The sequence below is a fragment of the Hyaena hyaena genome, unplaced genomic scaffold, assembly GCF_003009895.1.
Source record: "Hyaena hyaena isolate Hyena2069 unplaced genomic scaffold, ASM300989v1 scaffold_570, whole genome shotgun sequence".
In the NCBI taxonomy this organism is placed as follows: domain Eukaryota; kingdom Metazoa; phylum Chordata; class Mammalia; order Carnivora; family Hyaenidae; genus Hyaena; species Hyaena hyaena.
Genome location: NW_024081201.1, coordinates 507,511 through 518,417, shown reverse-complemented (window position 1 = coordinate 518,417; position 10,907 = coordinate 507,511). Strand labels below are relative to the sequence as shown.

At 37.0% G+C, this 10,907-nt stretch overlaps 1 pseudogene; it reads right to left on the bottom strand.

Annotated features, from left to right (window-relative positions):
- Positions 1-245: 245 nt before the first annotated feature.
- LOC120248149 lies at positions 246-1,244 on the bottom strand (annotated as a pseudogene).
- Between the last annotated feature and the right edge of the window lie 9,663 nt (positions 1,245-10,907).

Sequence of the window (10,907 nt, the reverse complement as noted above, 5' to 3'; positions counted from 1 at the left end):
TAATTCAGCTGACTTAACAAGGTGGATAATTTGGGGAGGAGTGAGCCTCTTAAACCATCTGGAGACTGTCCTGCTACAGTGTCTAAGATGAATCCCCTCAGCTTTTTAACAAAAGATAAGTAAAGCTGTTTTCTCCCCTTGGCCTTCACAAAAATATAGTAAAGGGAAAACAAGCTGACGTGAGGATTGCAGCGGGATAGCAATGCAGACAGGGGCAGGTGGGCATCTTTGCTGGGCCAAGAGCTTCAATAAGACAACTCCATACTGTGACTGACAAGGCCCAGCTCCCCCCTGCTCCCTGAGCCAGTGCAGGCCGGTGGCTTGCTGCCTTCCTCTGAGCTGGCATTGGTGAAAGACACAATACAAGAGCTGGTGAGCCTGGTCCTGCTGGCTGACGGCAAGTAGCCCATGCCTTACAGGAAGTATTTGAAGGACTGGGGGAGCCCTCTGGAATCTGTCACCTCTAGGAAGGTCATGGTGATTGAATCCAGTTTGGAGTTGCATTCTACCGTCCCATCCTCTGCAGGCTCGTTATCCCCAACCACCAGCATCACCAGGCAGTGGAAGGTCTTAGCATTGCATCCTGTTCTAGATCAGTTAAAGTCCAGGTCTTTGCAGCTGTTGTACATGTTCCAGAAGAGCTGCAGGTTGGCATGGCTAACCGTATTTCCTGACCTGTTGCCAGTAGCTCTGCACCAGCTCTGTGTTGTTCACCAGCTCCTTCTGGCTTAAAAGGTGGGATAACATGTGGCAGCTAAAGTGCTGGTCAGGCTGGAGAGCACGGTAGCCACTCTGTCCATCCAGCTTTTGTCATTGGGGTCAGTGTTTATCAGTGCCAGCCCTTTGACCATGTAGGGGAAGATGAGTGTAAACTTGGCCAGCACATAGGCTCTGGATCTCACTCCAATGCTAATCACAAACTTGAACCCAAAATGCTGTACCACGCTGGGGGTACCATGCTGGGAACAGCCATCTGCTCCATGGGGGGAATTGGTACCCCTGAGAAGCTGTGATGCCCCCACCTGCTGAGCAGGGGCATCTGTGTTGCACACCACGAAGTGCTTAATGATTGCCTGCATGTCCTCAAAGTTGAAGAAGGTGTTGGAGCACAGCTTGTGATGGAAGCCCACATCATGGTAGGTGAGGATGGCCAGGCAGCTTCCCTTAGGGGAAGCCCAGATCATCACATACGGATGGTGATAAGGCTTCTTGATGCCACGTTCCTCATTCCAGCATTCCTTCATCTCATGGAGAGAGAAGGCACTCTGCCTCTTCCAGGAAGGGCAAAGTCCTGAGTTACCAGAGTCCAGAGGGAGAGGACGGAGTGAGGCTGACATGGTGTTTTAGTAATCTATTAGGCAAAAAGATAGAAACAGCTTTCCCAAGACCACACAATTTTAGTCTAGTTTTGTCTAAAGTCACACCTGGCTTCCTGTAAGTCGTCTACTCTGCTGCCTCTCAGAACTGCTGATACTGAAGAGCTAATACCCTACACATTTCACTAACTTGTGTCATGTTTATTTTTATTTATTTATTTATTTATTTATTTTTTTAAATATTTTTATTTCTAGGAGAGAGAGAGACAGCGTGAGCAGGGGAGGGTCAGAGAGAGGGAGACACAGACTCAGAAACAGGCTCCAGGCTCTGAGCTGGCAGTCAGCACAGAGCCCGACGCGGGGCTCGAACCCACAAACCGCGAGATCATGACCTAAGCGAAAGTCGGACGCTCAACCGACTAAGCCACCCAGGTGCCCCTGTGTCATGTTTATTTTTAATAAAAGTGATATTCCAAAGCAAACTTCAAAGACTCAAGAGTAAATAAGTAATATTTCAAGCATTATTTTTATTATATATATGACTATAACTTATCTTTGGAGTATGTATTACTATTTGGGGAGGCAGAGTGAAAGGTAGTTTTGAAACATAAAGCTTTTGTTACCTATTTTGCTTTAAATTTGATGCATCCCCTCAGAGCAAGAAATGGTCCCTAAAATATCTACCGATTGGGCAGAAAACTTTTTTTAGGCACCTCTCACTTCATGGAGTTTAACCACAATGTTTTCTTTTACCTTTCTTTAGGAAAGTCGTGCATATGTCAGCTGGGGCCTCCTGGGTATCTTGGGGATTAAAATTACCTTATGTCTCTCAATAGCATGATTTATAAAAGTCCAAAATTCTCCCTTAGACTGATGCAAGCTCTCAGGGACTTACATATCCATAGTCTTCTCTTCCTCTTCAGTTTCTGATTTTGTATATGTTGAACCACATTGGTCACCATTAGCCTCCTAAAATTTTACATAAACACAATATGCTTTCCTAAAGACTTCAGTGGTAGGAAACCGTGGGGGTTTGTATCACGTGGAACTTCAAATGGAACTGTAGGCATCCTTATTCTTGAAAAGCTCTTTCATATCCTGTCCATTATTGACTTAAAAAAATTTTATTATGGTAAATTATATACTATATAAAATTTACTATATTAACCATTTTTAAGTTCAATGGCACTAAGTACATTCATAATCCTGTGCAACTGTCACCACCATCCATCTCCAGAACTTTCATTTTCTTAAACTGAAATGTGTACCCACTAAACAGTGATGTTAACTCCCTGTTTTCCTCTCCCTCCAGTCCCTGGAAACCACTATTCTACTTTATGAATCTGACTATTCTAGGAATTCTACAGTATTTTCCTTTTGTATCTGGTTATTTCATTTAGTATATGCTCAATGTGGTAGCATATGTAGTATGTTAGAATTTTGGTCCTTTTTAAGTCTGAATAATTATCCATTATATGCATATAAAACATATCATTTACCCAATATGGTGGATGTTTGGATTTGGGTTGCTATCACAGAGTATCATAAATGGAGTGCCTCATAAACAACAGAAATGTATTTCTCACAATTCCGGAGGCTGGGAAGCTCAAAACCAAGGTGGCAGCAGACTTAGGGTCTGGTGAAGGCCCATTTCCTGACCCGTAAACCACCATCTTCTTGCTGTGTCCTCACAGGAGGAAGAGAGCTCCCAGGACCTCTGTCACAAGAGCTCTAATTCCATTTATGAGGGTTCTACCTTCATAACCAAATCACTTTTCAAAGCCTTCACCTCCAAATAAGACTTCAATACAGGACTTTGGGAGTATACAAACATTCAGTCTATAGCAGGATTTCATGCATGTTTTCCCCCCTGGATCATCTCACTTTGTCTTTTCTTTCCACTACTATCATCTTTCATCTTGCTCCACCCTCTTTGCAACAATAAAGACATTTTCTCTCTTTATCTTAAACAGGGTAGTGTGGCTTTCTCTGTAGCCGTTATAACTAACATTCTTGCTTTTCTTGGATCTAAATTGTTACCTTTAGGGTTGGTTAAACAATTTTTCCAAATTAATGAATTCCTATACCAACTACTAAATAAACTATTTTGTTTCTATCTTCTTTTTTCAGGAGTTCTTAGCCTGTTAATTGTGAAGATCTAAATTAAAAGTGGGAATGCCAACTCAACATATTTTCCTTTACGGTTTATTATTCCATGCTGATTAATGAAGTAGAGAAATATTTCCTAAGTACTCTGATCATTTTAATGAGATAAACTATATATTTTTAAACAATATGAAATATCTAATTCTTTAGCCAGAAAGAGTAATTGAAAAACTTTAACTTCTAGAGTATATGGATAGCATGGCTATTTTAGCTGAGGCCACAGAATGTATAATATTTCACAAAATACCTAAGGTAAGATAAGAAGAATCTTTGAAGGATGTGAAAAATAAATTTGGCTGAGGCTAAACTGTAAAGAACTATTTCTATTGATAATAAAAAGCCTCCCCCCCCCTAAAAAAATCAGGTTTTCACATTACATACTTTGACCTCCTGAAAAATTTGTTTTTTTTCTAAGCAGTGTAACATTTTTCACAAGATTCAATGTTAGAAGAGTTAGTGCTCTATTCTCAAACTCAAATATCTAAAACCTCTAGTCTAATTTTACACATTAGTATTCTTTTTGTTTTGGAACAGTGGCTAGTATATTTTATCTTCAATGACATTTATTATCTAAAAGGGTTGTTGACTCATGTAATGGAAGAATCTGGGAGTAGATCCTGCTTCAGATAGTGAGACTTTTAAATTAGAAGCAGAAAAAATATTTAAATCCATTCTACAATAAGTTAATAGAGACAGATGGTGGATGGATAGATGATAGATGGTAGATGGATAAATAGGTAGGTAGATAGAGAGATAGAGAGATACATAGATAGAAGGAATTGCAAAAGTATTTTAGATACAGTTTTTAAATAATTCAGCCTAGAAAGTGGAAATTAAAGCATTTTATTGAAGAGAGAGAAAGAAAGATTTTTATCAGGAATTTTTAATTTTGTTTATTTTCCTTAAGCTTGAAGTTTTATGCTTCTGTAATGATACTATATATAATTCCTTTCAGCTTCTACATAGTTTTCCAGAGAACAGATTATTATAAGTGCTTATGGATTCTAAGACATGGGTAATAAACAGAATTCCTTAAATATTAAAAAAAAAAAGAATCTGAGCAAGATTCACATGTATTTTAGAGGAAATCCACAACCCTAGTAAGGAGCCCCATCTTGATGCTGAGGATCTGATTATTTTGGATTATATGTGGTTCCTTTCTGAAATATTGATAAACTCTGAATTTTTTAATCAATTGAGATGTTCTTATTTTTTCAGAATAACTACTCTTTGTCTCATGATCCCATAATTCTAAAAATGGTTTAGGGTTCTTTAAATATCAAACATTAGTTAATCCTGTTTAGATAAATTTCAAGTTCTTACAATAATGCTGGTAGGGAAAAATATTTACTTTTCAAGCAAACTAAATGTGACGACTAATCATTCAGGCTCTTTGCCACCTGATGCAAATATTGAAGAATAGCTCCTACTTGTCTCTAGTGTGAGTCAGCAATAAAGAAATATCATCTACTTCCTAAAAGGTCAAGTGGATTATTAATTAAAAACTAATTACACCACTTATGAATTGTGTAGTTAATTTGCACTCAGTAATTCTTGATACTAGGTTGATTAGGCATTTCTTTTCTTGGCTATTGTTAATTATATAGATATGTTCCTCATAATATTTATAGAAAATGAAATGTACATTGAAATTAAAAACCAACAAATTTCTCCAGGCTCAATATAAGCTAGCTAAAATGAATATCTTTTAACTTTAATGAATTTGACACATTTAAAATTAACTGTATTTCAATGTATGAAGAAATGCATTCTTTTACATGACTTACTCCTTTTATATTGCTCTAGATTTTAGAATCGATTTTTCCTACAGTGTCATTTTCACTGATTTGTTTTTCAGATACTTATTACGTCTTTTTATAAATCTCTTTTTTCACACACATTAGTACATTATCATTTATTTGAAGAACATGTGTGGTTTGGTTTGGTTTGGGGTAGAAAAAAAATGAGTACTCATTTGTTTGCCTCACATAGAAGCTATAATATTCATGTTCTATATCAATTCTGGATCCTATGCAACTGTCCATAAAGTAGATGGACAGATAAGATGTCTCTCCTTATCTGTTCTTCTTCTGAATTCTCTTCCAAATTAGGAGAGTCTTTGAGACACACTATGTTAGGATATCATAGGCTATGGTCAACACCTGGTGTAATATTCTCTTGGAAAATGATGGTAGGTAGGACTCGAGAATACAGACTTCCCCATGGAATGTATGATACCTTAGATTAATTTAGTTCATTTTATAAATATTGACACCTTTAATCCTTGCAATAACATTGTTAAAGAGGCATTATTAAATTTTGACTCATTCATATAGGATAAATTAGTGGAAAGAGGATAGACTTTTAAAAATATTTAGAATAGGGTTTGGACCCTGGATTTTACTTCCCATTGTTTCAAAGCTTCTTGAAATTTTATTGTTTCAGTCACTTTACCTTGAAAATGGGAATAAGTACCACCCAATTACAAGATTGTCAACCAAATCTTATTAGAAAATATGATTATAGGTGTCACTTATCATGAATTTATTAGGTGCCAAGATATTGTGCTGAATAGTGCTTTTTTTCTGTAACTCCATTTGATCATTGCAACTACCATATGAGGTAAGTTATAAAACAGCTCATATTTATGTTCTTACCATGTTCTAGACACAGTTTGAAGTGCTTCCATATATTAACTCAATAGTCACAAGGTATTGCAAATGAGCCATCAACCTTTGTTGTCATTGAAATTTTAAAGGTGATTCAACATTGGCATTAAGAATTTAAGAAACTAACTTAGGTCACGTGGCTATTCAGTGGGGGAACCAAACTTCAAGCTTAGGAAGCCTGGCTCCAGACTCCATATCTGTCACCATGACTTTTCTGCCCTCTGGTAAATAAATATCCCAGCAGAGCACAGTAAACAAAGTTAGTGGTCAATAAAGGCCGCTCTTCTCTCTCCCTTCCCTCCTTGGTTTATAAGTAAAGGAACTAAAAGAAAAAATTGAATCCACCTGCTAAAGATCAAGCTAGGAGAAGGAAAGCTGAACTCACACCAGTCTTACATTCAAGTGTAGGATTTTATTTTGTTTTATTGCCTTCCCTACTTTGCTCTGCCTTGTCCACACTCATGTGCTGACTCAGGCTTTGGCAGACAAATGTCTTGATTATATACATTGTCGACTTTTTTTAACATACTCTAGATTCAGAACATTTTCAAAAAAATATATTCTCATATCTTACATATCTTGGGCAGAAATCTCACAAAAATGTTAAGCCGTCCAATCCCAGAAGTTCCCAAAGCTAAGTATATACATTCTTTAACAGGAATAGGCTACTTCTCAAGTACTTAGGTAGGATATTAGGCCAAGATATTGATGAAGACTTAAAAGCCTGACATAAATCTGCACAACAGCGATCTGAGTGCTAGCACTCTGCTTAAGTATTAAACTGTATTCATGTAGGGACTGCATCAGAAACTCATTCTCCATTTTTATTTATTTCCTGTGGGAAAATAAATGAGCATTCTGAGATTGGAGTCACTTTATAGGAGAAGAGTTGGATTTTCAAATCTCATCTTACAACTTGTATTAGGCTTCGAGGTTGATTCAGTTGGTCTCGCCCAGCCCCTAGAACGAGCTCCCAGAAAACAAAGATCGTGTCTTACTGGGCTTCGCATTCCTCGTGCTTTGTCTGTGTAAACCTGCCCTTACCTGCCTCACTCTTATTTCAGTCAGAAGCTGCCTGCCCACCTGTGCTCTGAAATTTATGCCCTCTCTTCTCAAGGACCACACTCCATCAAGTACGCGCTCTCTCCTGCACCCTCAACAAGTTTTACCCTAAAACTATAAACATATTGTGCTCCGTTCATATTAAAAAGCAGTAACAATAGTCCAGCTGCAGAGCCCCCTCACCACCAAGCCCTCCTTAGTGAGCTCACCGTTTCTTCTCTTTCAAAAGCCAGCACTCTTGTAAAAATAATCCATCCTTCTGATCACTGCTTGTAACGCATTTATGGTCCAACACATCACAGTCTCACTTCCAATAAAACTGCTCTAATTATGATCACACACTTATTTGTAACCGCATCCTGCCTATGTTAGGTGTACGAACACCATTCAATCCTTATTACTGGCGTTTGAACCAGTCAATACATAACAGCATTCTCTTTCATGCCTGAATTCTAAAACAGCTGAGAAATAGGACATGGGTCAGTAGGAAGGGAGATTAGAATGTCAGCATTATAACACCTAAGCTGAAGGACATGGATTATATGTGCAGTGAAATAGGCTTTCTAAACTCCCATGAATCAAACGTATCCCAGGCTGTAAGCCTCCTTCACAGTGGCAAGCCCCATTTGCCATGGCAAGGAATGCAAGGGAAGGCATGGGAGCTACAGGATCCTTCCAGCTCAGAGTTCTGATCAGTGGCTTTTCTCAGGGGAAAGAGCAGTCAGGGAAGGCACTTTAAGAGCCGTTCCAGGGACGCTTGGGTGGCTCAGTCAGTTGAGCACTGGACTCAGGTCATGATCTCAGGGTTCCTGAGTTCCAGTGCAGAACCTACTTCCCAATTCGGACCCTCTGACTCTGTGTCCCCTACCCACCCACACTTCATGCTCATGCTCTCATTCTCTTTTTAAAAAAAAAAAAAAAAGGCAGTTTCTTTACATGGAGTGATGAGGGGCCAGGGTAAAGGAGGTCGCTTTGTAATATGTTTTCTACTTGAAGTCTTTGTATATATATATAACAGAATTATCATATGTTCACTATTAAACTTCTCTCTCTTAACCATAGTGACAAGTATTTTACTCTGAATTTTAGCATATATTTTTTGCTGTTTATTAGCATATATTTTTTGCTGTTTCTTGTCAAACTCTTTCATGGGTTTTTATATTTAATTCTTTAAATTAGCTCCTCTTAAGGTTTCCAGTATTCATTTTCTCTTTATACACTCTATGCTGTACTTGGGTCATTTGACTGTTGGTCAGTTTATTTCTCACTTTTGTGCTCTTGATTCTAGAAGAAGGATCTCTAGCCCAGATCTTTTTTCAGGATTTAAATCCATACATTAAGCTATCTATCAGAATGCTCTTGGGATGCCTGATAAACAATTCAAATTCATTTTCTATACTTGAACTCGTCATATTTCCCCTGAAATTACTTCCACAGTTAACACCACAAAAATTCACGTAATTGCCCATTATAGACCCTCAAACATTGTCTTTATCTACTCCCTCTTTCTTACCTTACAAATCTAATATTTTCAGTGTGTCATGGACTTTTGCTCTTCTTTCATGTGTCTTCTGAGAATCTTAATTCAGGTCTTCATTTTCTCCTTGATTAGTACAACAGCATCAAAATTTGTATTCCAGACTGAGTTATTTCATTCCCTCTAATCAGTTTTCCAGATGGTTGACAGAGAAACCTTTTCCAACATGAATCTAGTTTTACTGTGTCCATACTCAATGCACTAAGTTTCAAGTAATGTGGCCCAAAGGAATGTAATCAATTAGCTGGTGAAAACAAGGTATTGATCACATAATTTTACTGAAACTGAAATTTGGTTAAAAATAAAGATCTTCAGAGTTTCTTTTTATTTTAAAATATTGTAAGTATTATGCCTAATGGTGTGATACGGGGTTGTTTTTAAGTTCTCTGTATGATGAACATTTTTGTCTTTCTGAAAGTGTTCTCCAAGCCAATTATTTTTGTTTGCCACCATGTGTAATTGCAAAATTTGAACGCAGTATAAATATATGCAAAGAGAAAAATTGTAGAGAACTTGAGTACTTAATAATAGTGAATTGGTTGACTACAATTTTTGGTTATAAAACAGTGTGCATTTGAAAAACACCTGCATCACATACCTACAGAAAATTGTAAATCAGAACAAAATAAGTTTATGACAGAATTGTCTTTTGGTTATCAGGTGACATTTTGTGTTTTTGGTGCCTTCTCCTATTTGTTTCAATTTTCTATGATGAATTTAAATTTAACTTTAATTTATAAGTACAAATCATTAAAAATAGTTTGAAGTAAAAAAAGGAATTTGGAATTTTGAAGAGTTTTTAACCCACCTAAGGCATTTTTTTAGTCACATATTTCTGGCTTGCTTAACAAATATTTTCATAATTTTAAATGCATTCTAAATATTAAAAATGGCTATTTCCAACTGCTGATTTATTTTTAATTTTTATACTATAGTTATTATTTTGTAACCTGTCACAATTTAGAGCCATCTTCTCATGTTTCTTAATTGAAAGAGTACAGTAAAAAGATACCTTTTGGAGAATAAACTAAAAATATGAAATAAACTAAATAAATAAAGGAATTCCTACTTTGCCAGGAACAAGGCAAGGATGTCCTTTCTCACCACTACTTGTCAACTTTTGTATTGAAAGTCCTAGCTAATACAATAAGACAGGAAAAGGAAATAACAGGTATTCACATTGGGGAGGAACACATCGAAGCATCCTTGTTTGCAGATAGCATGATCATTTGTGTAGAAAATAAGTACAAGACGTGGGTGAGTTTTTGAAGCAGTGAACAAATGAATAAATGACATTTTGTTGAACAACTGAATGACCAAGCTTAATTTTGGGTGCATGTGGAAACATCTGTGGAGATTAGGCTTGATTTCAAAGGTGTCTTCAAGTTACTATTGTTTTTACTTCTCAATTTTTTCTGAGTCGAGCTAAATCCTTTCTCTGTATTTGTTTCTTGGAGAAAAGCTGCTCTCTGTGGAAAAGCTATTTAAAAAACAACTATAAAAAAGAATTCTTTTTGTTATTGTTTATTTATTTATTTTGAGAGAGAGAGAGAGAGTGCGCAATCAGGGGAGGGACAGAGAGAAAGATTGAGAGAATCCCAGACAGGTTCACACTGGTAGCACAGAGCCCAACATGGGGCTCAAACTCTAACCATGAGATCATGAGCTGAGCTGAAATCAAGAGTCAGGCAGTCAGCTGACTGAGATATCCAGGCACCCCAATCTTCTCTTCTTACAAGACATTTCTCAAAGGGGTGGCTGGTATTGGAGCTGTATTGATATAGGGGAATGGAAGAATTTAAATTTCTCAGTGATTTACTGCACTAATTTTCCTTTTCACAATTGAAATACCTCCATATGCTGCTATTGTTATATCCAATCAAGCATTAAATGAACAGCAAATCAGAAAAGAAGTGAAAATATAAAGTATTTAACTCTGCAAATTACACACATTGCAATATTAACATACATAATTGATGACTAAAAGTTGACTCCTTAGGTTCTCATATGTGTTAGAGCTCAGCATTGAACTACTTCCTGAATTTCATCTCCTTCTTTTGCTTTTCAAAAATATTGACTTCCCTGAGTTTTTATTCTCTCCTCAGCATGCATATCAGAGGCAGAAGCAAATATTAATAGCTTTGCAATCTTTGTCTC